The 26,242-nt window shown below is 43.4% G+C and overlaps 1 non-coding gene across 1 annotated transcript; it reads right to left on the bottom strand.

Annotated features, from left to right (window-relative positions):
- Positions 1 to 24,697: 24,697 nt before the first annotated feature.
- On the bottom strand, positions 24,698 to 24,847 carry LOC122682337. Its single transcript, XR_006337350.1, has one exon. It is a non-coding gene; the product is annotated as a small nucleolar RNA SNORA79 (small nucleolar RNA).
- Positions 24,848 to 26,242: the final 1,395 nt, after the last annotated feature.

Raw genomic sequence — 26,242 nt, 5'->3', positions numbered from 1 at the left:
AGCCTCACGTTCTCCATCTGCGAAATAAAGACCACAATCCTGTTTCCCTCACTGAGTTGTCCAAATGAGATGACATGTAAACTCTTAATTGTTGGCATGCATGAGATATGCTGAAGTCCTTGGTTCTTTCTGGTCTTCACATTCTGTGCCCTGGGGCAGGGGGCTCTTGCCTTGGTATCCTGGTCACCTGTGATGCTCATCTTTACTGTACTGGCTGTTTACTAGGAATGAGAGAATCACTGGGGGTTGAGGAGGGGGTTAACTTCAAGTGCTCAGGACTCTCTAGCCAGCAGCTTCCTCTGGGAGCGCCTGCCTCCACCTACAGGTTTAGGATTTCCTTTCCTCTTCTGGTGAGAAAATGGAAAGAAAGAAAGGAAGATTTGAATATATGTGGTGGAGAAAAACAGGCATCCAACAGGCAAGGATCAGAACTGGGCTTTCAATCTTGGGTCCACTGGCCCATGTCTGGACATTGGGGTTAAGAACTCCTTGGAAAAGCAATGCAAAAGTTTGTGAGTATGGTACATTTTTTTTTTTTTATATATTGCTTCCAGGGAAGAGATTCCATAAATTTACTAAAATCTCAAAGGGGTCTCTGATACAGGAAGGCTAAGAGGTTTGTGTGAATGAATGATAGACAATTTCAATCAACACTGTACGAAAAGGACACTGGCCAAGTGGGATATGTTGGAGAAGGCAACTCAGAAGCTGAGGAGACAGGGAACATATTTTCTAAGAAGGACATGTAGGGAGAAGCTGTGCTGTTCAGTTTGGAGGGGAGAGGTTGGGCCACAGCGATAGGACACATGTGGTTGTCAGATAACCATAAGGCAGAAGCTGTTGGTGCTTTTCTCATATCCCTGACACTAGAGGCTCTTGAACTTGCTGATGGCTTCCTAAGGCAAGTTCCCCGCAACTGTCTGAGAGTTTTCTTTGGCTGCTGAAGCTTGCAGAAACACTGGACCGGTTGAAATGCTCCCCTAGGAGCAACACTCAGCCAATGATGCATGGAAATTGGTGGATAGAGCCACAGTTTCCTCACCTCTTGGGTGGGATAACTCTAAAGTATGCTCAGTAACAGCACTGAACAATAGAAATATGTGAGCCATAAATGGGAACCACATAGGTACTTTTATTTTTTGAAAGTATTTATTTATTTACTTGGCTGTGCCAGGCCTTAGTTGCAGCACATGGGATCTTTAGTTGTGTGTTATGGGATCTAGTTCCCTGACCGGAGTTCGAACCTGGGCCCCCTGCATTGAGAGCATGGAGTGTTAGACGCTGGATCACCGGGGAAGTCCCCACACAAGTACTTTTAAATTAAGGTACACAGAAACAAGTGAAATCAATTTCAATGCTCTATTTTAACCCAGTATGTCAAAATATTGTCATTTCAATTCATAATTGTTTTTGACATATATTACTCTTTTTGGAAAAACCCAGTGTGTACTTCATACTTACTCCACATCTCGATTTGGACTAGCTACACTTGAAGTATTCCATAGCTCCACATAGCTAGTAGCTGCTGTATTGGCCAGCATAGTTCTATATAATCTCCCAGAGGCTTCCCAGAGGGATTAAGCTATAATTGTCCACAGTGGTAACATGCTCAATACCCCCCATATTAGTTTTGTTCCATTCCCTGTCTCAGTTCCCGTTCACCAACTAGGGGTTCCTAAAAGCACCTCCAAAATCAGTGTCTGCTTTGGGGGTTCCCTTCCTAAGACAGGCAGTCATAAGACCAAGGGTGCTCCAGATGATAACATTAGGACCTTTGGGTGAAAGTATCAGGAGCATTTTTGGAGCAGCACTGTGGCTATTCATTCATTCATTCATTCATTCAAAAATATGTGATGCGCTCTTGCTATGTGCCACGAATGGCTGAGGAATGGGTATGAAGCTCCCCATCACAGGAGGGGACCAGGAAGGTGCAGACAGACTTCTTGGTGGGGCAGCTCCACAAAGACTTTGTGAATCAGACTAGGATTTTGGTCACGTGCCGTCTGGCATCCTTTGCAGCCTATAGATGCTGCCTTTTGTGATTCATCTGTGCCTCCGTGAAGCTTCTCACGTTGTTAATTGCCTGGCTCCTGTGGCACGTCACTGCCTAAAGCTGCAAATCAAGGTTTTTGTGACATTTCTTCTCCAGCAGTGACTTGTGATTAGGTTGTTGTTCCTAAAAAAGGTCCATTCCTCATCATCTTTGCAATTTCCCTTTGATTTTCTTGTTTGGCAAATTGCGGTTCTCCAGATAAAGACTGGTTTGGAGTCTACTCACTTTCCCCTTCATTATTCAGCTAGAAAACACACCTAAAACTCCTGTGACTGGAAGGGACCTCAGAGACCATCTGATTCAATGCCTTCGTTTCAGAGATGGGGATACTGAGGGCTGGTAACGGGGGAAATTGTCAGCTCAAATTCACAGGGTAATACAAAGGCTCAGTGGTGGAAAGGAAGTTCCTGGGTCTCTGTAATTTCTTTCCCTAGCCCTTTGCCTCAAACTGGCCCAGCTCATGCTAAAGCGACACCATCTGCATACATCACACTGGCTGGTGTGAGGAGCATGCCCCAGGAAGGAAATGGTTCTTTTCATGGTAGGGAGACTGTTTTTAGTCTTGAATTGTCCTGTGGCTTTTGGGGGTGGTCACAGGATAGTTAGGACCTGAATCAGGATTCTGCGTCCTCCTTGAACAGCTGTGAAACTCTAAATGGGTCTCCTGGTCTCTCTGAGCATCAATTTCCACTTCTAAGTGAAATACCACAATTGTTACATCACTTTGGTGTTAAAGGACAAATAAATCCCTTTTATTGCAGTTGGCCCCTGTTGAACCTGAAGATCCCTTTTATCCCAAGCTGCCCCTTGGTCGTAGTACTTGAGCTTCTCGGACTTTTTCTTAGTCCATTAAATATGTTGGGGTTTTCTGCCCCTGGGCCTTTGTCTGTGCTGTTTTCTCTGCCAACACTGCTCTTCACACCACCATTTCTTCTTTAAAAATACTTATTTATATTTTTGGCTCCAGACATGACTGCACCAGGTCTTAGTTGTGGCAGGCAGGATCTTTAGTTGTAGCATGTGGAATCTATTTCCCTGACCAGGGATCAAGCCCAGGCTCCCTGCATTGGGAACAAGGAGTTTTAGCCACTGGACTACCAGGGAAGTCCCCCTTCTCTTCATTGCTTATTCACTTAATGCCTGGTCATCTTTCAGATCTTAATTCAAGAAAGACACTCTTAGAGACGTCTTCCTGGGCCCCCACACGAGTCTAGGATTCCAGTTACCACGATGTACCTCTTGTTCAGTGCATCTGTCTCACTGTTTCATTACATTCTTATTGGTGTGATTATCTGATTTTTGTCTGCCTCATGCTCTGGACTATGGTGTAAAGGCATCAATTTTGAGCTTGTTATATGACTTAGCTTAGTTAATATTGAATGCTTTTTGCAGGTAAGAAAACTGAAACCTAGAGAAAGGGAAGCAACATCCTCCAAGTCATGTAGAACCGCAGTGAGAGCTGGGATTCCACTCCTGTTAGTCTCATAGATTTGTGAGGACCGAGTACAAGTCCACTGAAAACTGTAAACTGTTGTGTAAAAGATAAGGTTTTAGGGTGTTTTTTTCAAAGGTATGGTCTAGTGGTTCTTCTTTGAACTACCTTCCAAGTCTGAGTTTTTGCCTCATAAGGACCCGTGGATGGCAGTTGACGGCTATGGCCATTTAGGATGAACGTTGGCTGACTTTTTTCCCACAAGGGACCCTTTTGCTCAGACTGCCACATAATCTGAGTTTTTGTGAGTCAGCTCGTCCAGCTGTTTCCTAGCCATTATGTCCTCCAGATCACATGTGAGGCCAGTGGTCACCCAGACTGTAGGAGAACACATTCTTGTTGGAGGTGAGTCAGACTGCCTAAACTAGACCTCACATTTCCAGCCCTCTATCTCTCCATACCCAAACCAGCCTCACTCTCAGCTCTCAGATCAGACATGCTAGTCTAACCAAAACTATTCAAAAAAGTAGAGTGCATTCTACACAAAGGAAATAGCTTGAGCAAAGGCATGGAGATATTGGAGAACTTGTTGTCTCGGGGATGATTATGAATGAGCACTTTTAGCTTTCTTCCTGTTTCAACAAGGAAGAATTCTAGCCTACTTATTCAGTTCCTGGGCTCACCTTTGTTGTATAGAATACAGGTGAAGTATGAAATGGAGAGAAAGCACTAAAGCTGTCAGAGATTAAGCTGATTTACCCAATGAAGTCCTGGGGAATGCTGCAGTCCATGGGGTCTCAAAGAGTCGGACACAACTGAGCCACTGAACCGAACTGACCCAGTGAAGAACTAATGTGCAAACATATGGAGAAGGTGAGAAACAGAAAAGCCTCAAGGTCTGGAGGTTAAAAGTGAGTGAAAGAGAGAGAGATTTTTAGGAAAATGATATGCATGGGATGTTGAACGCAACAGTGATAGGGAAGTTTTAAAGACATTTGTTGAATGTTAACAATGGATATACTTTTCCCTTTGAAATTCTCTTGGACGATGAGTAAATATATGAAGTGTTTTAAATTACTTTTTGGGTGCTGGACTGTTTCTTTCAATATAACACTGTGTTATATTGTGGGATGGACGACATAGTCCGCATCCATACTGGGGTGACATGATGTCTGCGATTGAACTTGTCGGCAGTGAGTGTCAGTATCGTTAGCGGTCATCAGGGTGGAGAACACCAACATGTGAAGCTGTAAAGGACGATGAGAGTCTTCAGAGTAGTGCTAAGCCTATTCATATTTCCTAGGTTACCCGTGTCCTGCTGCTGCATTCTTCACCAAGGAAATGTGTGTGGGAGTAATGGTAATAATATTTGCTCATGTTTACCACGCACTTACCACACGCCTGGAAGATTTCCAAGAGTTCTATCTGTATTATTTCCAGATGAAGTACATATTATTATCATCCTTATTTTGTAGATGAAGGAATTGAGGCATGGAAAGTCTAAGTGATTTACCCAAAGTTACTCCACTTGGAAGTGGTAGAGCCTATATTTGAATCCAGGTAGTCTGACCCTTAATTATCATAAGAATCAAAACAATTGTTTTTAAAGGGAAAAATGACTTTGGCAATCTCTGCAAGGTTTTTCATCTCCCTTTTTCCTTTTTCTTCCTCTCCTCTCACCTCTGTCTTTTGTGAGGAACTTATCATAGCATTATGTGAATATATTGGATTTATAATATAGTTTACAGAGGCAACAGTTTTAGTTAAATAAAATTGGTTTCTGTTTCAAAATGTCATGTTTCTCATTTTCTCTCAGCATCTCGGGCTTTTTTCAAGATCCCCTCAGCTCCTAAGTCATTCAGAAGCATGCCTCACAATTAGAATGCTAGAAGTCCTCACCAGCCAATTTGAAATTTGTGATTTGTTCAAAAGGACGCTCAAAATAAACCCAGGAGTTGATTTTGATGGAGAGGAATGAGTGGGAGCTAGAGGGGAGAGGAAAAGAAGCAAATGTGAAGCAGTTTGACATCCCCAGGGATGAGGGGCTCCATTTATCCATCATGAACCATCCTCCCACCTGTTTATCTGTCCTTCCAATGTATAGACATCCTCATCCATCATCTACCCATTTGGTCATCCACCCAAATCCTTGTACAACCTCCATCCATCTACCTTAGACATTTTCCTTTCTCTAATATCTCAGTGAAGTGAGGAATTTCTCAGGAATAATTCTGAAATGGTTAATTTATTACCATTTATTGAACATCTTACCTTCTAGATACCTAGAATTGCCCTAGAAAATTTGTTAATATCTACAACCGAAATTCCCAAGAACCCTAAAGAAGTGAGGCTCAGAAGAGTTAAATATCCCCCTCTCAATATCACACAGTTAATAAGAAGCAAATGGAAACAGAGAAGATAGAGGGAGAGGGTTGGGAACTGGACAGGGTTTGCCCCTGACATGAGCTTGATTCTGGGAGAATTGACCTAGAGAAGATGGGGACATAGGAATTTCAGTCAAGTGGAGCTAACTGCTAGTGTCCAGAGATGTATCAGTCAGTTATTGCTGCATAACAAACTGTCCCCAAATTCTCACTCCTATCATCTAGGGAATTTCAAGGTTTTAGAGGTTACCCTCACAGGTGCTGGGAACAAAGTTGAGGCCTCTCTTTGGGCAAGACTAAATTTTTACTACCCAAAATTAAAGTTTGAGAAGTGTTGATTTAGGAAGAAGGATGGAAGAGAGGTAGAGTCTTGTTTTTAAAAACCCTTAAAGCTTTTTTTAATTTTTATTTATTTGGCTGCAGTGTGTCTTAGTCGCAGCACACAAACTCTTAGTTGTGACGTGTGTGATCTAGTTCTCTGACCAGGGATTGAACCCAGGCTTCTTGCACTGGAAACATGGAGTCTTAGCCAGTGGACCACCAGGAAGTCCTAAGGAATCTTATTGTTTTGATTCTCCAGTACCTTTCCCACTGGTAAGCTCAGAACAGATGGTGCATTAGTAGGTTCTTCATCTTCATCATTATTAAATTTCTTCCTTCCTTTTCTTCATATGGACCTCTGTTCAAGTGTAAACTTTTTAAATGCATAACAAGTACATAGGCTTCCAAAGGAAACCAATTATTTTGAAATATAGTTATCCAAGTGTTAAGAAAAATATTTGTGAAATTGTGATCTATGTAGTTTATTAACACTTTAACTATCAACAATGGAGAGTTTACTAAATAAATATAATTTCAAAGTAGTGCTGAATGTAAATATTTCAAAATATTTGAAATATGTCACAGTTGTTAGGCAGTATGAAAATATCCATGGGTTTAACAGGTGAAAGCCCAGGTCCTCCTAATATCACTGTGCTTTGTTTTCTATATTCATAATGGAAGAAAATGACAAATTTTAATCAGAGGTTGGTGAATAAAAGATGTAACTTTTTCCTGCCTGACTTCATAGATCACTGAATTCTATCCCCTGACCTGCAGAACCCAGGTTAAGAAGCCCTGCTTTGAAATCGTGCATGATATGTGCTTATTTTTAATTGGATTTTGAGTGAAAATTTGATTTGTTTTGAGAAAATTTTGAGAAGTTTGCAAGAGTCATTGAGATAATTGGAGGCACCCTGGAGTTGAACAGAATTTGGCCTGGGAACTTGGTGCACTGGTACCTGATGGATTTATAGATAAGTGGGAGTGGAGCCGTTTATGGCCTGTAATCCTCCCATCTGGAAAAGCTACAGTGTGCAACATGGCTCAAAGGTGGGCTTGGCTTATCCCATTATCAGTAATGACATTCAGATTTATTCTACCCAAAAGCACTGGCCCAAGGCCAGGGTGAGGATGGAAGAAAAATAAATGAAAAATTTTAATAAAAGCAACTGTGCATAGCCTTTGGAAAGTCCATTTGCAACCACCTAGCATCGACTGATCCCTCTAAATAAAGCCACAGTTTCCTCACTCTTCAGGACCAAAAAATTTGAATGAGACCCAAGAGCAAGAGTGATGTTTTTTCAAAAAGGCATTTCCAGCAAGGCCTACAAAGATTTTGATTATGTTCATCATTTTGTGCATAATTTTTACTGGCACTATTAAACCTTCCACTCACAGAAAGGTTTTCCCCTGTGTTCTCTTTTTAGGACTATGAAGGCAGACGTTGACTGTTGGCTGTATGCCAATACTCTTGTCAGACAAGAGCATTTCCTCAGAAATTCAAGGGCCAGACCCTTTTTATATTTCTATGTGACTGGCACCAGTGCCTGTTCCCCAGCTTCCAACCAGAGACAAACAGGTTCTCAGCTTGGATCCCCTTTGGGATCAAGTTTCGATGAAAGCCTTGTGGTGGGGTTGGGGGCAGATTCTTACCTGGATCTTTTTAACTGTTACACGTTTGACAATGCAAAAGTTGACAATGCAGCTTTGCTGGGCTTAGACTGACCTGATGCTTCAAAGTCTGTCTGACAGGCCTGCAAACTAAGATCTGAGTCATGCAATCTTCCTGAAAACCCAGGGAATGAAAACTGGGAGCCCTCTGAAGCACACTGTCATGGTGGAGAGCTGAGCCCTCACACGGAGCCACAGGAATCTATATTATTGGCACTGGAGGCAGAAGTGAAAGGCACATGTTCCCCTTTGAAGATTGGGTTGCTCCTTAAAGGCACTGTGTCCAAGATGGAAGTCAAGGTGTCTCTCTCACCTGATCCCCTCCCAGGAAGTAGTGATGTCCATGTCTTAGATGTGATCTTCCTCCTCAATCCTCATATCTATTCCATCAGCACATCCTACTAATTTCATTTCCTAGTTACCTTTGAAATCTATCCATGTTTCTCTATTTTCAGTTCCATCTCTCTAGTCCCAGCCACCAACATCCTTCTCCAAGAGTTCAAGATTCAGACGACAGCAATGGAGTCATCATCAATCTGCATGTCTCACTCGGCACAGTCACATTGATTTTCCTGTGAACCTTTATAAGCAAAGGAGAGAAAATATATTACTTGAGTATCCACTATATTTTAATTATTTAATTAATCAATTCATTTAATAAATATTTATTGAATGTCCATGAATGTCCTATAGCTTGGTTTTAAGCCTGGCAGACTGGGATGTGTGGTTGCCTTATCCCTGGTGCCATGCAGTGTTCACCTGGAACTATTTCAAAGTTAAGTGTCTCTGTTCTCATAAACAATGATCACTGGGGTTTCCATAGACAGAAAAACCTGTATCAAATTTACCTGTTTTACTTTTTTATTGTAATGATGGAATATTTCAAACAGAACAAAGAATTTGGAAATAAAGCCAAATACCCACCATCCAAAAATAACATATGTGAACATTTAATCATATTTTCTCATAAAACCTCTCTTTTTGCTTTTGTAAATTTTAAAAATTAACATAAGTGATATCATGCTATAAATATTCTGCAACTTGCTTTTTAAAATTCAAGCATTATGTTTTATAAATTTATCCATACTGATAATACAGGTCAAGTACATTCATCTTTTTAAAAAAAATCTTATTTATTTATTTACTTATTTGACTGTGCTGGGTGTTACTTTCAGCACTTGGAATCTTTAGTTGAGGCATGCAGAATCTCTTAATTGTGGCATGTGGGATCTAGTTCCCTGACCTGGGATTGAACCTGGGCCTCATGCATGGGGAGTGTGGAATCTTGGCATCAGTATTAGCCAGGGAAGTCCCAAGTATGTTCATTTAACTACTATATAGTATTCCATCCTATGAATTCATCACCATTTGCCTCTGTGTTTCTCTATTGAGGGATATTGAAGTTGCTGATACTTATTTTTTTACTATCCTGATGACAAATGATGCTGCAATAAACACCTCTATACATCTATCCTTGAGCATGTACCTGGGATATCTTTATATCTTCAGTCTTTAGCAGATATTAACATAGGACTTTTTAAAAAATGTTTATTTATTTGGCTTCTCTGGGTCTTAGTTGCAGCATGTGGGATCTTACATTGCAGCATGTGAACTCTTGGTTGCAGCATGTGGGATCTAATTCCCTGACCAGGGATTGAACCTGGGCCCCCAGCCTGGGGAGCACAGAGTCTTAGCCACTGGACCACCAGGGAAGTCCCTAACATATGACTCTTTAAAAGAGATTATTTCATGATGTCTGGACTTCCCTAATAGCTCAGTTGGTAAAGAATCCACCTGCAATGCAGGAGACCCCGGTTTGAGTCCTGGATTAGGAAGATCTGCTGGAGAAAGGACAGGCTACCCACTCCAGTATTCTTGGGCTTCCCTTATGGCTCAGCTGGTAAAGAATCTGCCTGCAATGTGGGAGACCTGGGTTCGAACCCTGGGTTGGGAAGATCCCCTAGAGAAGGGAAAGGCTACCCACTCCAGTATTCTGGCCTAGACAATTCCATGGACTATACAGTCCATGGGGTCACAAAGAGTCAGACACGACTGAGCAATTTTCACTTTCACTTTCATTTCATGATGTGGCGGGGAAGTCCTACAGTTAGGAGTCAGGTGAGCCAGTTCTAGTTTAATTCTGGCACCAGTTGACAATGTGACCTCTGGCTTCTCCTTGTTTGGCCTGAGTTTCCCTATCTTTAGGATGAAGGTATGGACTAGCAAATTTCTACACTTCCTTTTTGCTGAGCTGATTAAAAATTTGTTTCACAGAAAGATCTCTTTTGGAAATAAATCTCCCAGAGGAATGCTTTCTGTAAGTCCTAGAGAAGGGTTTATTGTGGAAGGCAGTTGACACTTTTTGAGCTCCTAACAACTGAAGTTGATGCTTCAGTTTTTCATTTATTTGGCTTAGGGAGATTAAATGGCTTGCCCAAGACCACAGCACTAGAAAGTATCAGAATTGGGATTTGAACCTTTGTCTGAGGGATGGTGGCTCAGGCAGTAAAGTGTTTGCCTACAATGCGGGAGACCCGGGTTCAATCCTTGGGTTGGGAAGATCTCCTGGAGAAGGAAATGGCAACCCACTCTAGTATTCTTGCCTGGAAAATCCCATGGACAGAGGAGCCTGGTAGGCTACAGTCCATGTGGTCGTAAAGAGTTGGACACGACTGAGTGACTTCACTTTTCCCTGAGGGATTTCAGAGCCTGAGTTATGTTAACCATATAAACTGCTCTTGCTTTTCCACAGAGCAGTTCTTTCCTAACACCCTTCTGTGTTGTTGAAATGGCATTCTCCATGGGCATCTCAATGAACACAAGGAGCCTCTATCCTGGGCTCTGCCGCAGGAATGCAGAGCTGAACCTTTTAAACATGAGAAGGTACTAAGGAAGATCCCTCTGGAAAAAAAAATCCCTCTGAAGGAAAGATAGGGAACAAATGGCACTGAATGAATCAGAAGCTGAGGACATCGTAAAAGTAAACTCTGAAGGCATTTATCGTCTGACCATAGCTAATGAACCAGTGAGGAATCGGCATCAATAAGAAGCAAATTAAACACCAGCTCCAGTTAATTAGTAAGCACAGCTGCCTGCTTTCCTACATTCAATTTCAGACTCACATTATGAATTGCCTCCCTGGAGAAACCAGCCCCCTCCTCCCCCAAAAAGCCTTGATCCAATAAACTAACTTTTAATAGAGCAGCATCTTTCAATCGAAGGATGGCTACTTATCTCTGGGTCCTAGCTCTATGGTGACACAAATTCTCTGAGCTGCCCAATCTCACTCAAGGTTAGTAATTAAGGCATAATTGAAATGAAATTAATTGCAATAAATGTGTAATTAGCACAGCCATTGATTAAGGGCATTTGAAATGCGGTCTGTGCATGAGACATTGATTGTCATGCTTTTTTTTTTTATAAGTGTAATTGTAATGATATCTTTTGTTACTCCAGAAGGTCTTTTTTGGGTAATGAATCTCCATGTGAAGGATTGGCCTTGAAGCCATCTAACTTCATGAAATTCAGAGGTATAAAGAGAATATTTCTGGCTCCAGCTATGTGGGGTATGGACTCTTTTGCCCAGATTTCATGTAGAGTCTGTTTTAGGGTGGCCCCCTAACCGATAGGCATCTTTGTTCAAATTAGAAAAGACACTCCTTCCTTTGGGCAGTCTCAGCTCATGCCAGGCGCACAATTTGGTCAGTGGAGTGTGGGTTGGATTCCAACCCACACTGTTCCATTCAGCTGAGCACCTTTGTGTGATGAACTCTTGTATCCATACACAGCAAACTTGATATCCTTCTCCATGTAGAGGGAGGTGACAGAAAGGCAGAGCCGGACATTTGGGGTTGAAATTTAACTCAGGAACAAAGCCTGTAGGTCCTGGATACTCCCTCCCCACCAGCCACCTTGATTGGGTGGATGTTATGCAGAAATTATAATCTGGAATGTTGAGACTTTAGCAGTAGCCAAGAGGGAAGACAGTGAGGCTGGGCTAGATGTGGCTTGGTGAGGTGGGGTGTAAAATGGCTGTAGGACCAAATGGTGGGTAGATGGTAGAGGTGGGGGGACAGACCATGGTCCTACCACACTATGAAGGAGGTATGGTGACCCCAGGACAATCAGGCAGGTGACCTTATATAAGGGTCAGGTATGGTGGTGGAGGGGTGGTTGGCAGAACCTTCCAGGTGAGCTTGTGGGTAGCGGGGATAGGTTTCTCTGGGGTCCCACATGGAGTCTGGGGCAGGGAGGTCCAGCTCTGAGTCAGTGGAGAGGATTTAGTATGTCAGGGCAGCGCCATCCAGTCCAGGCCCTTGGACAGGGCTGAGCCCCAGGCTGGATGACAAGGTGCTGAAGGTCATGTCTGATACTTCGTGACAATGTTCCTCAGTTTTCTGGCTGTTCCTGATTGTTCCCAAGACCTTCCCTCTGTGAGTATCTGCTCCTCATACTTAGAAGTTTATTCATTCATCTGCTCATTTATTTTTTCATTCATTCACTCAGTGACTATTTAAGAGTGTTTTGTGTGCATGTGCTATACTAGCTGCAAGAAATACAATGATGACCTTGTTCCTGCCCTCATGGAGTTTAAGTTTGAATCAGACAGACAGGCTTTGAATAATTTCTCAGGCTTCTGTATTCCTTTAATGACAAGGTGGGACAAGTGCTCTGCACCTTCTGTTTGTCTCTCCCGGTCCACCTTCCTCCCTCCTCCACTGTTCTCTGTGCCCTGGGGGATGACCTCTGAGGACTGCACTGAGTAGCTCTTCTATTCTCTGTCTTCAGGTTGGACAGAACCAATGGGGAGCCCGGCTGGAGATCAGGAGGAGGGAGGGAAATGCAGTCGGGGTATTTATTCCCCCAGATCACTGATGCTAGACTGTGTCCTTACTGAAGGCCATAGCACTACTCCACCCAGCTCTCAGGTTCTGGACAGCTTCACCCCCACTGGGCCTCTGGCTGGGCTGTTCACCGTGCCTGCTGTTTCTAGTCCAGAGCACCTCATGAGCCTTTGTGTAAAATGATCCCTCTTTACAACTGCCCTCAGCTACTCAGCTTGGCTGTGCTGTGTGTTTCCTCTGGGGACAGAATGGGGTCACAGAAGTAGAGGGGATGACAGGGAGCACCAAGTTGATCTGGGGTGTGTGTGCGTGTATGCATGTGTGTGCACAGGTGTGTGCATATGTGTGCATGCATGTGCGTGTGCAGGTATGTGTGTGCACGTATGTGTGTGCAGGTATGTGTGTGTGAAGTAATGCTTTTTTGTGGTTAAAGCTGAGATCCGAAGGATGAGTAAGGGTTAAACTGGCGTCTGAAAGTGAGAGAAAAGAGAAATTTCCCTGTAGAGGAAAGACCAGTAGAGAGGGCCTGGGGTGGGAGGAGACAGTGAAATGTCCTTGGGGCCTGGGAGGAGGCTGAATCCCTGCTGGCGTTCGCTGTTTCCTCTGGCCCAAAGCAGGAGCAGCTCTGGTCCCTGAAGCTTGCAGTAGTGTTCAGCATGGTCATACTCCCTCCGTGGGGCCTGGTCCAAGGCCCTCTGATGGCCTGGAGGCCCTTCAGCCATTTCCTCCTGTTAGTGAGTCTCCTTTTCTTCAAGTCCACATGTATCTTTTAGCATGCTTCTTGAACAGGAGCTGAGCGCTGGACATAAAGAGCAGTAGCTTCCTGTGGTTAACCTCTTGGGACCATACTTACTTAGGTGTGATCCTACCTACTCTGGACCTGCTGCAAGGGAGTTACCACTTGGAGTCTCATTTTCTCACCTGTAAAATGGGGCTCATGAAACCTGATTAGATGAAGCACCTCTCAGCTTCCTCTCTCCACTCCCAGCCCCTTTGCTCAGGACTTCAGAGCCCTATTTCCTCTTGGCTGACTGTGGGAACAATCTCCCAGCTGGTTGCTTTGTTTCCCACCTTCAGTTTTGATCCCATCTGATCCACTCTTCCATTTTTCAGCTAGGTTGCTCATTCTGAAATGTCAATTTGACCTCATAATGCCCCTAACTGTGAGTAATTCATAACTCTAACAGTGACTCCCCAGGGCTTCCAGCCATGGGAACTCAGATACACTTGGAAAGTTTCCAGAAGTCATGTACAGATGTGAGAGTTGGACCATAAAGAAGGGCTGAGCGCCAAAGAATTGATGTTTTTGAGCTGTGGTGTTGGAGAAGACTTGAGAGTCCCTTGGACAGCAAGGAGATCAAACCAGTCATCCTAAAGGAGATCAACCCCGAATATTCATTGGAAGGACTGATGCTGAAGCTGAAACTCGAATACTTTGACCATCTGATGTGAAGAGCCAACTCACTGGAAAAGTCCCTGACGCTGGGTCTTTTGGATTGAAGACAGGAGAAGTGGGTTACAGAGGGTGAGATGGTTGAATGGCATCACTGACTCAATGGAAATGAGCTTGAGCAAACTCCAGGAGACAGTGAAGAACAGGGAAATCTGGCATGCTGTAGTCCATGGGGTCACAAAGCGTCGGATACAACTTAGCAACTGAACAACAACAACAAAACCACACAGGGCTTCCCTGGTGACTCAGCAGTAAAGAATCCACTTGCCAATGGGGGAGATGTGGGTTTGATCCCTGGGTGGGGAAGATCCCCTGGAAAAGGAAATGGCAATCCACTCTAGTATTCTTGCTTGGAAAATCCCATGGAGAGAGGAACCTGGTGGGCTACAGTCCATGAGGTTGCAAAAGAGTCAGATAGAACATAGCGACTAAACAACAACAAATGCACGTAGCATAGAACTTATCGTCTTAACCATTGTTGATGTTAATTAAATTCACATTGTTGAGCAACAAATCTCCAGAAATTTTTCATCTTGCAAAATTGAAACTCTATGTCCATTAAATAATAACTCCCCACTACCCCTCCCCAGGCTCCTTGTAACCATCATTCTTTCTATCTCAATGGTTTTGACCATTCTAGGTACTTCATATAAGTGGGATCATATAGCATTTGTCTTTTTGTGACCGGCTTATTTTGCTTAGTATAATGTTCTTAAGGTTCATCCATGTTGTAACATGTGTAAGAATTTACTTTCTTTTTAAGGCTGAATAATATTCCATTGGGTGTATAGACCACATTTTCTTTATCCATTCATCCATCAGTGGATACTTGGGTTGCTTCTGTCTCTTGGTTGTTGTGAGTAATGATGCTATGAATGTGTGTGTGTGTGTGTGTGTGTGTGTGTGTGTGTGTGTATAAATACCTCTTTGAGACCCTGCTTTCAATAATTTTGGATACATACCCTAAAGTGGGATTGCTAGGTCATGTGATAGTTTTGCTTTTAATTTTTTCAGGGACCACCATACTGTTGGAAATGTTCGGAGAAGTATAGAAGCCTAGGTTCTACCCTGGGAGATGCTGACTCCATAGGTCTGGAGGCGAGGTAGAAGAGCTGAGCATCTCCCCTTTCACCTCCTCCGCAAGCCCCTCCCACACTCCTGGTGACTCTACAGAATTGAGTCTAAATTCCTGAGCCTGGCACACAAATGCCTTGATGACCTCCCTCCACTCTGCCTCTCCAGCTTTCTCCTCTCCACCGTACCCCTTACCACACTTGTGCTTGAAAAATAACCATCTGCTTGTTTCCTAGGTCTTTCACACTTCCAGGCTTTTGCACATGCTCTATCTCCCATCTACAGCTCCCTACCCCTCTCTTCTGTGCCTAGAAAATCTCAGTTTAAACTGGCAAAATGCAGCTCAGATATTGGTCACCCCCATATGGAAAGCCCTTCTCTTCCTGGTCTTGACTCCTCTTGGCCAGAAGTCAATCTGAGTCCCACTGAAGAAGGAGAAGAACTATCCTGGTCTCTCTCAGGTCCACATAAGGAACCATTTCTTTATCCTCATCAGCAGATTTTGAACAAAGTTTAACTGCACACATGTCATGGTTTCCATGGTTACCGTAAAGGCATTCTAAATGTAGATGATTATATAACCAGCTGGGATGACTGTTTTGTGGAAAAGAAAAGTTTTGACCCTCCACTTGCAGTGAATGACTCGCTGACTCAAGGACTGTGGGTGGTGACTGTGCATGGGGTCACTGAAAAATAATGCATTTGGACTGCAAGCAGCAGTAAGACTTGCCTTCAAAGAGCGAGTACCCCCATGGCACCATCCAGAACACAGCTCTCATTCTGCATATGGGAGAGCTGAGGTCACTGAAGTGACTTTCCCTAGTTCTACAGAGAACTGGAGCATGAGCCAGGACTAGCTTCAGGTCACCAGGGGTAGCAAGCCATGGGGGAAAGGAGCCCTGAATTTGACGTGGGACTACTTAAACATGAACCTTGGCTCTTGGAGCCTCAGCTTTTAAACTTGTGTTATTATTTGTATTAGTATTAGTCAGTGTAATCAATGCTGTTTTCTGTAACAAAGAAGTAAAAATCTCAGTGACCTTTTCAACAATAAAATTTTCATTTTTTTGTGTATGAGATAGTGCAACTGGGCATTTGATGGATAACCTTCCATGTGGTGACTTGGCAGTCCAGGCTCCTTTCACTGCTTGGCTCTGCCATCTCCGAGGATCATGAAGAGCAGATGGCAAAAGGCCTCCTTCTGCTAGGTGGACACATATGATAACAAGCATGGTGGGTTCATAGGAAGGAACATGGGAAAAAGCTGTCTTCTTGCTAGGAACATCTGCTTGTATTGCTTTAGCAACAGCCTAAAAGGTTGAAGTTTCCTTGAAATCAAAGAATTGATCTCCATCTGGGTCACCTATGAAAGCCTTCCACTTCCACATGGCTCCTTCCTCAGCCACCATGTTGGAATTTACCTTTCAGGGAGGCCAAAAGATAAAGACCAGAAACTTTAAAGTCATGCAGATTTGAGTTTTATCTTTGTTCCCATGTCTTACTAGCCATGGGATCTTGGGCAAGTCATTTACCTTCTCAGAGTTTCTTTACTGAAAAAGGGGATAATTAATAAAGACGGGAAGATGAAATTGGCTATATATAGAACAGTGCTTGCCCGTAGTTGGTGCTCAACAAACATGCTCTTTATTACTTTCCTGGTCTGATTTTTAGAACCTGGAACCTAATGGCCCCTCAAAACTGTGACCACTTCTTCCTTTGTACAGTGTTTTCACCTCCTGTATCTTTGCCTCTTTTTATCCTTGTCCTGCTAGATGTGCCTGGGGTGTATTTCACAAGCGAGTCTCCACCTTCTTAGTATTTCCCTACCACTCCTAGCTCTGGACCTATTCTAGAATGCTGTCAACCCCAACAGGCCACAGTCGGATAGGTTGGTGGATAGCTTTTGGGAACCACGGGGCCAAACCATGCAGTTTGTTGGAGGCCTTGAGGTGATAGTATTTTACTCTAAATGCAATGGAAAATCAATAAAGGATGTTACAAGATGAGAGAAGAGTGACTTAAGTGATGTTTTAAAAGAGATGCTCTTTTTTCTTCTGCTCAGTTGGGGAATGAATTGTAGAGTTATGAGACTAAGCAGGAAGACTTGTTAAAATGGGAGTAGTTGGGATGGAGAGAAATGGAGAGACTTAAGAGATTTTCAGGAGGACTAGAGTTCGATCTCTGGTCAGGGGTCTCAGATCTCACATGCCAAGTAGTATGGCCAAAAAATTAAAATAAAATAAAAAGTCTTGATGACTGGGAAGTTCTCCCAGAACAGAAGGGCTGAAAGTGATCAGAAGGAGGGAGAAGAACATTCAGGAGATTTGAAATATAGAACATTGTTCTCAGCAAATATAGAGCACTGTTCTCAGCAAAAGAAAACAATAGTACCAGTGCTTATTGTAGAAGCAGCAGTACCTGAAGGCGTAGCTACAGAAAAGTTGACTGAGCTAAAGAAAGACTGGAATCTACAGATGGAAAGTCTTCCCATATAATAAATAAGGAAAAGGAACCATCACATAGTCCCTGCCAGGGAAGATTTAACGTCTCAAGGATGAAGGAACAATCCTATGAGTATACTTGAAGGTAAACATTTTTAAAAGAAAGGGAGAAAAATCAGACCAACATGACAGCAGATTTCTCCACAACATTTGATAGAGAAGAAGAAAAGAAACAGAGTCAAACCTTTGAAGGAAAATTACCCTCAAATTCTATGCCAAAGCAAGAAGTCATGCATGTTGGAAGACAAAGTAAAAACATCCACAAGTTTTTTTGTGGGAAATTCCATGGGCAGAGAAGACTGGCCAGCTACAGTCTATGGGGTCGCACAGAGTCGAACATGACTGACCGACTGAGTACACCTGCAAATGTCATAAACAGTCCTAGAAAGAATAGAAATAACAGTGAATGGTTAGTGAGCACTTCCTATATGCTTGGTTTTGAATGTTTTACTCAATTCTCATATCTTTATAAGGTGGGCTGTTAGAACCTATTTAAAAAAAAAACAAGGAAGTGGAATACAGAGAGATGAAGTAATTTCCCCAAGGTTACACACACACACACACACACACACACACGAATCTAGGAAATCTGACTCCAGAGCTTGCATGATTATACTCCTTCCTAACCAAATGGGAAGAAGAGGGTAATAAAAATAAAAAATAAATACAAGTAAATCTTACAAACCTATATAAACAAAAATTTGTATAGGAGAACTTTCAGGTGGAATTTCAAGCTGGATACCTTCCTACAACAAACATAAAAATTGTGAAAGGAAAAAACATAAAAAAATTTGTATTATTTGACCAAGAAGTTCTGCTTCTATAAGCATTCCTAAGAAATAATCAGTAATATACCTACAGGTTTATGTATAAGGATTCTTGACTTTGAAAAATTAATTAATTTATTTTTGACTGCTCTGGGTCTTCATTGCTGGGTGAGGATTTTCTCTACTTGCAGTGAGCAGGGGCTATTCTTCAGTTGTGGTTCATGGGCTTCCATTTTATATACATATATATAAAGCAAACTTTTTGGCCAACCCAATATATTTAATTGTATTCTTTTTCAGATTCTTTTCCATTATAGGTTATTGCAAGATATCAAATATAGTTCCCTGTGCTATACAGTAGGTCCTTTTTGTTTATTTTATATATAGTAGTTTGTATCTGCTAATCCAAAACTCCTAATTTATGCCTCCTACACCTTTTCCCTTAGGTAACTATTTTCTATACACGTGAGTCCATTTCTGTTTTGAAAATAAGTTCATTTGTATCATTTTTGAAGATTCCACATATAATTGATATCATACACTATTTGTCTTTGTCTGACTTACTTCATTCAGTATGACAATCTCTAAGTTCATCTATGTATCCATCTTTTTTATGGATGAGTAGTATTCCATTGTATATATATAATAGATATATTACATCTTCTTTATCCATGCATCTGTTAATGGACATTTAGGTTGCTGGGAAATGTAGTTTTAAAAATATCATGAACAATCTTACAAGGTTTTGGTGGATTCTGTAACCAAAGGGAGAGTAGGAGAGTGAATGAAAGTGAAAGTTGCTCAGTTGTGACCAACTCTTTGTGACCCCTACGGACTGTAGCCTGCCAGGCTCCTCTGTCCATGGAATTCTCCAGACCAGGATACTGGAGTGGGTAACTGTTCCCTTCTTCAGGGGAATCTTCTCAACCCAGGGATTGAACTCAGATCTCCCCCATTGCAGGCGGATTCTTTACCATCTGAGCCCTGTCAGGGAAGCCCAAGAATACTGCAGTGGGTAGCCTATCCCTTCTCCAGAGGATCTTCCCCATCCAGGAATCAAACCACGGTCTCTTGCATTACAGGCAGATTCTTTACCAGCTAAGTTACTCTTTGTGACTGTGTGGACTGTAGCCTGCCAGGCTTCTCTGTCCATGGGGATTCTCCAGGCAAGAATGCTAGAGTGGGTTGCCATGCTCTCCTCCAGGGGATCTTCCCAACCCAGGATCAAACCCAGGTCTCCCACATCTCAGGCAGATTCTTTACTGTCTGAGCCACCAGGGAAGCCTGGGAGAGTGAATACGAGAAAACAAATAGCACTCTGACTCGGTGCAGAACAAATCTTACTTCATATCAGGTGGAAAAAGTAGGAAAAAAAACAGAATCAATTTTACACATCTATGAGAACCTATGGGCCTCCCAGGCGGCTCAGTAGTAAAGAATACACTTGCCAAAGCTGGAGACTCCAGTTCAATCCCTGGGTTGGGATGATCCCTTGGAGGAGGACATGGCAACCCACTCCAGTATTCTCACCTGGAAAATCCCACGGACAGAGGAGCCTGGCTATGGTCCACGGGGTCACAAAAGAGTTGGACAGGACTTAGCGACTAAACAACAATAAAAGCGTGTAGCTATAATTCTTTTTTTTTTCTCCTGTATAAATAGTGGTGTTCTTTAAGAGTTGGGGTTGGGGGTGATTTAAATTTTCTTCTTTGTGCTTTTTTTTGTGTTTTCCCAATTTTCTACAAATTAACGTTTATTTCCCCCTATAATCAGAAAAGTTCACCGTATATTCATTAAAAGAGGATTTAATTTAGGAGAGAGAGCCGTGTGTGTAGTGTGACTGTAGCTGCCTCTCCTTTCTTCTCTGATTTCCCTCTGCTGGGCTTCTTTTGTTGGTGGATCTCTCATCTCTCACACAAAGGGATGACACTGTCTTTTCTATGTCTCAGATATGAAGCCCCAGAAGGAGTTGTCAGTGAGCTTATTTTGGTGAGAGGCAGGACGTTTTCTACCAGGAATACAAGCCAGCCTCAAGCATGGCCTCTCCTCCAAGGGGATAATTAAGAGCAGTTCTCTTGTTCTTCCAGGAATGAGGGGCTCTTGCACTGACATGGGGAGAGAGGGACTGTTCAGAAAAGGATGCTGGAGGTTGGGGCAGGAACCAGGAAACAGGACAGGCTTTAAAACGACTTCGATTCCCAGTCCTTCTGCTTCTTGAAGAAGGAGACAGGGAGGGGTTCAAGCAAGACCTGCTTCACCCTAGGGTCTGACCTCTTACTGATCTTCCCCAGGGGAGGGACAGTCTTTTTTTCTTTCAGTTTTATTGAGATATAATCGCCATACAGCACTGCATACATTTAAGGAGTACAGCATGACTTGACTGTTACATATATTACAAAATGATAACCACAATAACTTAACATCCATCATCTCACATAGATACAAAAAAAAAAAAAGAAAAAAATGGATTTTTTTCCTTGTGATAAGAACTTTTAGGACTTACTCTCTTCGCAATGTTCAAATATACCATAGAGCAGCATTAACTACAGTCATCATGCTGTATGCTATATTCCCAGTGCTCATTTATTTTACAAGTAGAAATGTTCACCTTTTGACCACCTTCATTCAGTTCCCCCAACCCCCACCTCTCTCCTCTGGTGACCGCAAATCTGATCTGTTTTAATGATGTTGGGTTCCACCCCTCCTTTTTTTAGATTCCACATGTAAGTGAAATCTTGTAGTATCTGTCTTTCTTTGCCTGACACATAATGCCCTCAAGGTCCATCCGTGTTACAAACAGCAGGATTTCCTTTCATACAGCTGAATCGTATTTTGCTGTACATACGTGCCACATTTTCTTTATGCATTCATCTATCAGTAGGAACTTAATGTTGTTCCCGTGTCTTGGCTGTTGGGAGTAATGCGGCAATGAACATCTGGGTGCAGGTATCTCTTGGACATAGTGCTTTTATTTTCATCAGATATGGACCAGAAGTGTGATGGCTGGACCATAAGGTAGTTCTATTTTTAATTTTTTGAGGAAAGACAGTTCTGACTCCCACTCAAAGCTTTGTTGGATTGGATGTCAGCCTGGCCTTTGGTCTAGTGATGATGCCTCAAGGCTCCCCAAGGACTAGATGAGTGTGTCCTGTGTGCCCAGCACTGTTCAGGCTGACAGGAGTTCAAGGTCCAGTCCTTCCTTTTACTTACTGTGTGATTGCAGACAGAACACTCACCTCCTCTGAGCTTCAGTTTCCTGTCTGTAAACTGGGACAGTACAACCTCTACCCTACAGAATGGGTGAAAATGTTAGTGGCTTAGTCCTGTCTGACCTATGTGCAACCCCATGCACTGTGGCCCACCAGGCTCTTCTGTCCATGGAATTCTCCAGGAAAAAATACTGGAGTGGGTTACTGTTCCCTTCTACAGAGGATCTTCCAGACCCAGGGATAAAACCTGGGTCTCCTGCATTGCAGGCAGACTTTACCATCTGAGCTGCCCGAGAAGTCCTACAGGATGGGTTAGATTAATTAACTAAGGTCCATGAAGTGGGCTTCCCTGGGAGCTCAGCTGGTAAAGAATCCACCTGCAATGCAAGAGACCCCAGTTCGATCCCTGGGTCAAAAAGAGCCCCTAGAGAAGGGATAGGCTACCCATGTCAGTATTCTTGGGCTTCCCTGGTGGCTCAGACTGTAAAGAATCTGCCTGCAATGCAACAGACCCTGGTTTGATCCCTGGGTTGGGAAGATCCCCTGAAGGAGGGCATGGCAACCCACTCCAGTATGCTCGCCTGGAGAATCCCCATGGACAGAAGAGCCTGGTGGACTAGTCCATGGGGTCACAAAGAGTCAGACACGACTGAGCGACTAAGCACCCACATGAAGTGTCTAGCATGGTGCTTGGTGAAGACTGAAAAGCACTGGCTTAGGTGCTAGCCATACATAACCCTTACACTGGGTGACTTGAACAGAAACATTGTCTCAAAGTTCTGGAGGGTGGAAGTCTGAAATCAAGGTGTTGTTAAGGTCAGTGCCTTCTGAAGACTGTGAGGGAAGAATCTCCCTCCTTGGCTCTTAGATGGCCATCATTTACCTGTGTCTCTTCACATCGTCTTCCCTTTAGGAAGACTGTGTGTCTGTGTCTAAATCTCTCCTTCTTATAAGGACACCAGTCATTTTGGGATCGGACCCACCATAAAGTCTTCATCATTAACTAGATTACCTCTGTAAAGACTGTCTCCAAATAAAGTCACATTCTTAAGTGGTGGGGTTGGAACTTCAACATATGAATTTCCATATGTGGGTGTGGGAGGGGGAGGGTGGGGGGAGGAAACACATTTCAATCCATAATAGGCACCTATAGCACCCATAGCAGAATATTAGAAATGTTATTATCAGCACGATCCTTGAAAGCTTTTATATGTCACGCTGCCCCAGGCCATCTCGAGTTGCCATGGCACTGGTTTCCCTGGAAAGGGGTCAGAAAATTCTTTCTTGCCTGAGCCACAATGGTAACATTCCTGTCTGTCTCCCAGGGCTTCATCCCAGACAGCTCAATGTGCCAACAGTCTCTGGGGTGCTGGCCAGCTTATGCCCTGTCGGGTCAGGCCTGTTTAACTCCTTCTCTCTCTTGCTGAGAGAGTCTGAGAAGTTCAATTATTATATTCATTTATTTGGCATCCACTTCTATTATGCTTACTATGCACCGGGCATTATTCTAAGCACCTTGCACATTATTAGCTCATTTAATTCTTGTAACAATCCTATGAGGCAGGTGCTGTTTTCACCTCCTATATGATCAAATGGAGGCAAAGAGAGGTTAATTTGACTAGGATTTCATGATTAGCAAGTGGCTGAGCTGGGGTTTTAACCCAGGCAGAGTTGCTCTGAACAACCATATTATTAAGGGGAAGCAATGTGGCAGGAATATAAACTCTGACATCAGAGAAATGTGAATTTGGATTTCAGCTAATGAGCAGAACTGGAAATTTCCATCACTGCCTGCCCCACAGAAAGTTTTTCTAAGAAGAATAAGCCCACCCCCTAGTTCCCCTGGTTGTGTTCCACTATGTCATTCCAGGTCTCAGGTGATTGGACGGAGGTGGACATGTGACTCAAGGGTGCTCCACCAGTTGGCTGGGACCCAAGGATGGCAAATCAGATTTCTCTCTCTGGCATTCGGCTAAGAGGCTTGAGCAGCGAGGATGTGAGCTGAAACCTTTTGGTCCAGAGGCATCGTTAAACTGGAGTGGTCATTTTGGGTCAGGTGCAAGTTTGAATTAGAAGGCAGTAGAAGGTGGCACAGTGGTAAAGAATCTGCCTACTGGTACAGCGGGTGCAAGAGACGCAGGTTCCATCCCTGGGTCGGGAAGATCCCTGGAGGGGGAAATGGCAACCTGCTCCAGTATTCTTACCTGGAAAAGTCCATGGACAGGGGAGCCTGGCAGGCTACAGTCCATGGGGTTGCAAAGAGTCAGACTGACTGAGGGACTGAGTGCACACACACACACACACACACACACACACACACACACACACACACACAGAAGATACATGTGGGCCACCGGAGGACTGCTTCAGCGGTGCGAAGAATGGAGCAGAGCAGAGACAGTGATGCCTTGTGCTAGAGCAGAGGTTGTTCCCAAGGAGGAAAGACAAGAGGCACACACACGGTTGCTGACCTTCCCCTTCACTGGTGCCCTTATACATTCAGCTTCTGTGCATGTTGGCTGCTAACACCTTATAGTTGTTCCTTCCCCAGAGAAACCCTCCACCTTAGGGCTTCCCAGCTAGGTTGGTTAGTTCCTCTGGGAACCAGTTGCTGAGGACTGACTCACATGAAGTAAGAAGGCTGGTGTCCTGACTCAAGATGGGGCCACCTCTGTGCCATTCATACCCTGGAGCTCCCTGTGGGATCAGGCTGGAGCTGGTCTCCACCTGAGATGACATTCCTGCTTAGATTTCTTCTCTCCCCTTCCCTGTCCTGCTTCCCTCTCATCTTCCTCCTAGGAGCCTCCCTCAGTAATCACTTGTACAAGAATTCCCATCTCAAGGGCAATTTGCATACCCAAGAAGAAAAGACAGGTACCTTGGTTCTCAACTGCTGTCTCCTTTAAGACTCCATAACACTTGGTCTTGTTGAATTTCCTATCCTAGGATTCTGAGTCACCTATTTTCTTTCTTTCTTTCTTTTTTTCCAACTGTTGGACTCCACAAGAATCAGAAAGCACTGATGGACAGCCAACCCATTCCCATGGTGCCCTGAGTGAAGACAAGTCAGCTTAGATATATGATGGACTAAAATCCCACTACTTAAGGCTCCAAGCAGTGAGAGGAACTGAGTCACCTAATTTCTGTATACGGACCTCTGATTGAGTTAGACCAGGATGGCCTCTCTGTTTGTCACAGCTGAGCAAGTCCAAATTGAGTGAATTTGGTAAAGTTTGTGAATCATTCTTAATCTGACTCCATCTGGAAAATGGTGCCCATTACTCCCCTAACTTTAGTGCTTGTTTTAGTGACTTAAGAGAATGTATTTTGTGACAGCTTATAGCATTGTGATTGGTTTAGAGTAGGCACTCTGTTAGTGAGTTCTAGGCTTTTTGTTTGTTTCTTTCATTCTTTTTGTTTGTTTTTTACAATATTCTCTTTCTCCCTTACTCAATTCAGCCTGGGGAAGCATTAAGAGAAAATTTATCAGAGTGCTATATGACTTTCAAAGCACCATGGAAATGTGGGAGTTCAAAGAACTATGAATTTAGAGTCTCAGAAATCCAAGTTCAATTCTCTAGCCCACTGCTTCTCAAATTATAATGATCTTATGAATCACTCGAGGTTACTGTGAACATGCAGACTCTGATTCAGGAGGTCTGAGTGGAGCCCAAGACACAGCTTTTGTAACAGAGCTCCAGGCAATGCCAAAGCTGCTGGTCCTCAAAACAGCAAAACTTTGAGTGGTAAAGCTCTAGTCTGTCTTTTGGTTCCAGAGTGATTTTTTTTTTTCCTCCCCAAACAGTCAACCTGAATGGTAGGCTCTTCCCTTTTCATAGCATTTTGCACCTCCTGTGAGATGTGGTTCCTGCCAATAAGAAGAGCTCAGTGGTTGAAGCAGCCAGGAAAGCTGCTGGTTGTAAAGGGTGGTGTGTGGTAAGTAGAGCAGGGAGGTGGGAGGCTGCTGAGGGGCCTTGCTCCTGGAAAAGGAGTCAAGAAAGTCTCTTTATGGGAGGAGCTGTCAGTCTATCACTGTCCAGATATCCCCTGATTCCTACGTGCCTGCTCCCATATGCAAGGACCACACACAAGAATCCCAGGACTTCTATGACATCTCACCTCCTGTTGCCTGGCTGCTGCTGTTGGTGCCCCGTCTTCTGGACAAGACTATCCACACCTGAACCCACCGTGTTCCTGTGGCCATGGCCTTGAACTTCTCAGCTGCCTATGTATTGACATTAGAGGTCCTGGCCTGCCTCTTTCTGATCCAGGGTCTGTTTTGACACCATGACTAAAATGAGAGGTTCAGGCAATTCCAGATATGAAAGGAAAAAAAAAAATGTGTGTTATTTCCACAACATTTAGTGCATTTCCTCTTTTCATTATAATCCTGGCCAAGTCCTTACAAACATTATCCTTTCCAAACCGAGATTGGTTTTCCTTGTTCATGGATGCCAACAGCTGGGGTAGGTTTCCCCCATCTGCTCACTTTCTCCTTTGCCATTCTTCTTTCTTTGCCCCTGTTTTCCCTTG

Source organism: Cervus elaphus, chromosome 23 (assembly GCF_910594005.1).
Source record: "Cervus elaphus chromosome 23, mCerEla1.1, whole genome shotgun sequence".
Classification (NCBI taxonomy): Eukaryota; Metazoa; Chordata; class Mammalia; order Artiodactyla; family Cervidae; genus Cervus; species Cervus elaphus.
The sequence above is the reverse complement of the archived record's forward strand: the minus strand, read 5'-3'. Positions and strand labels throughout refer to the sequence as shown.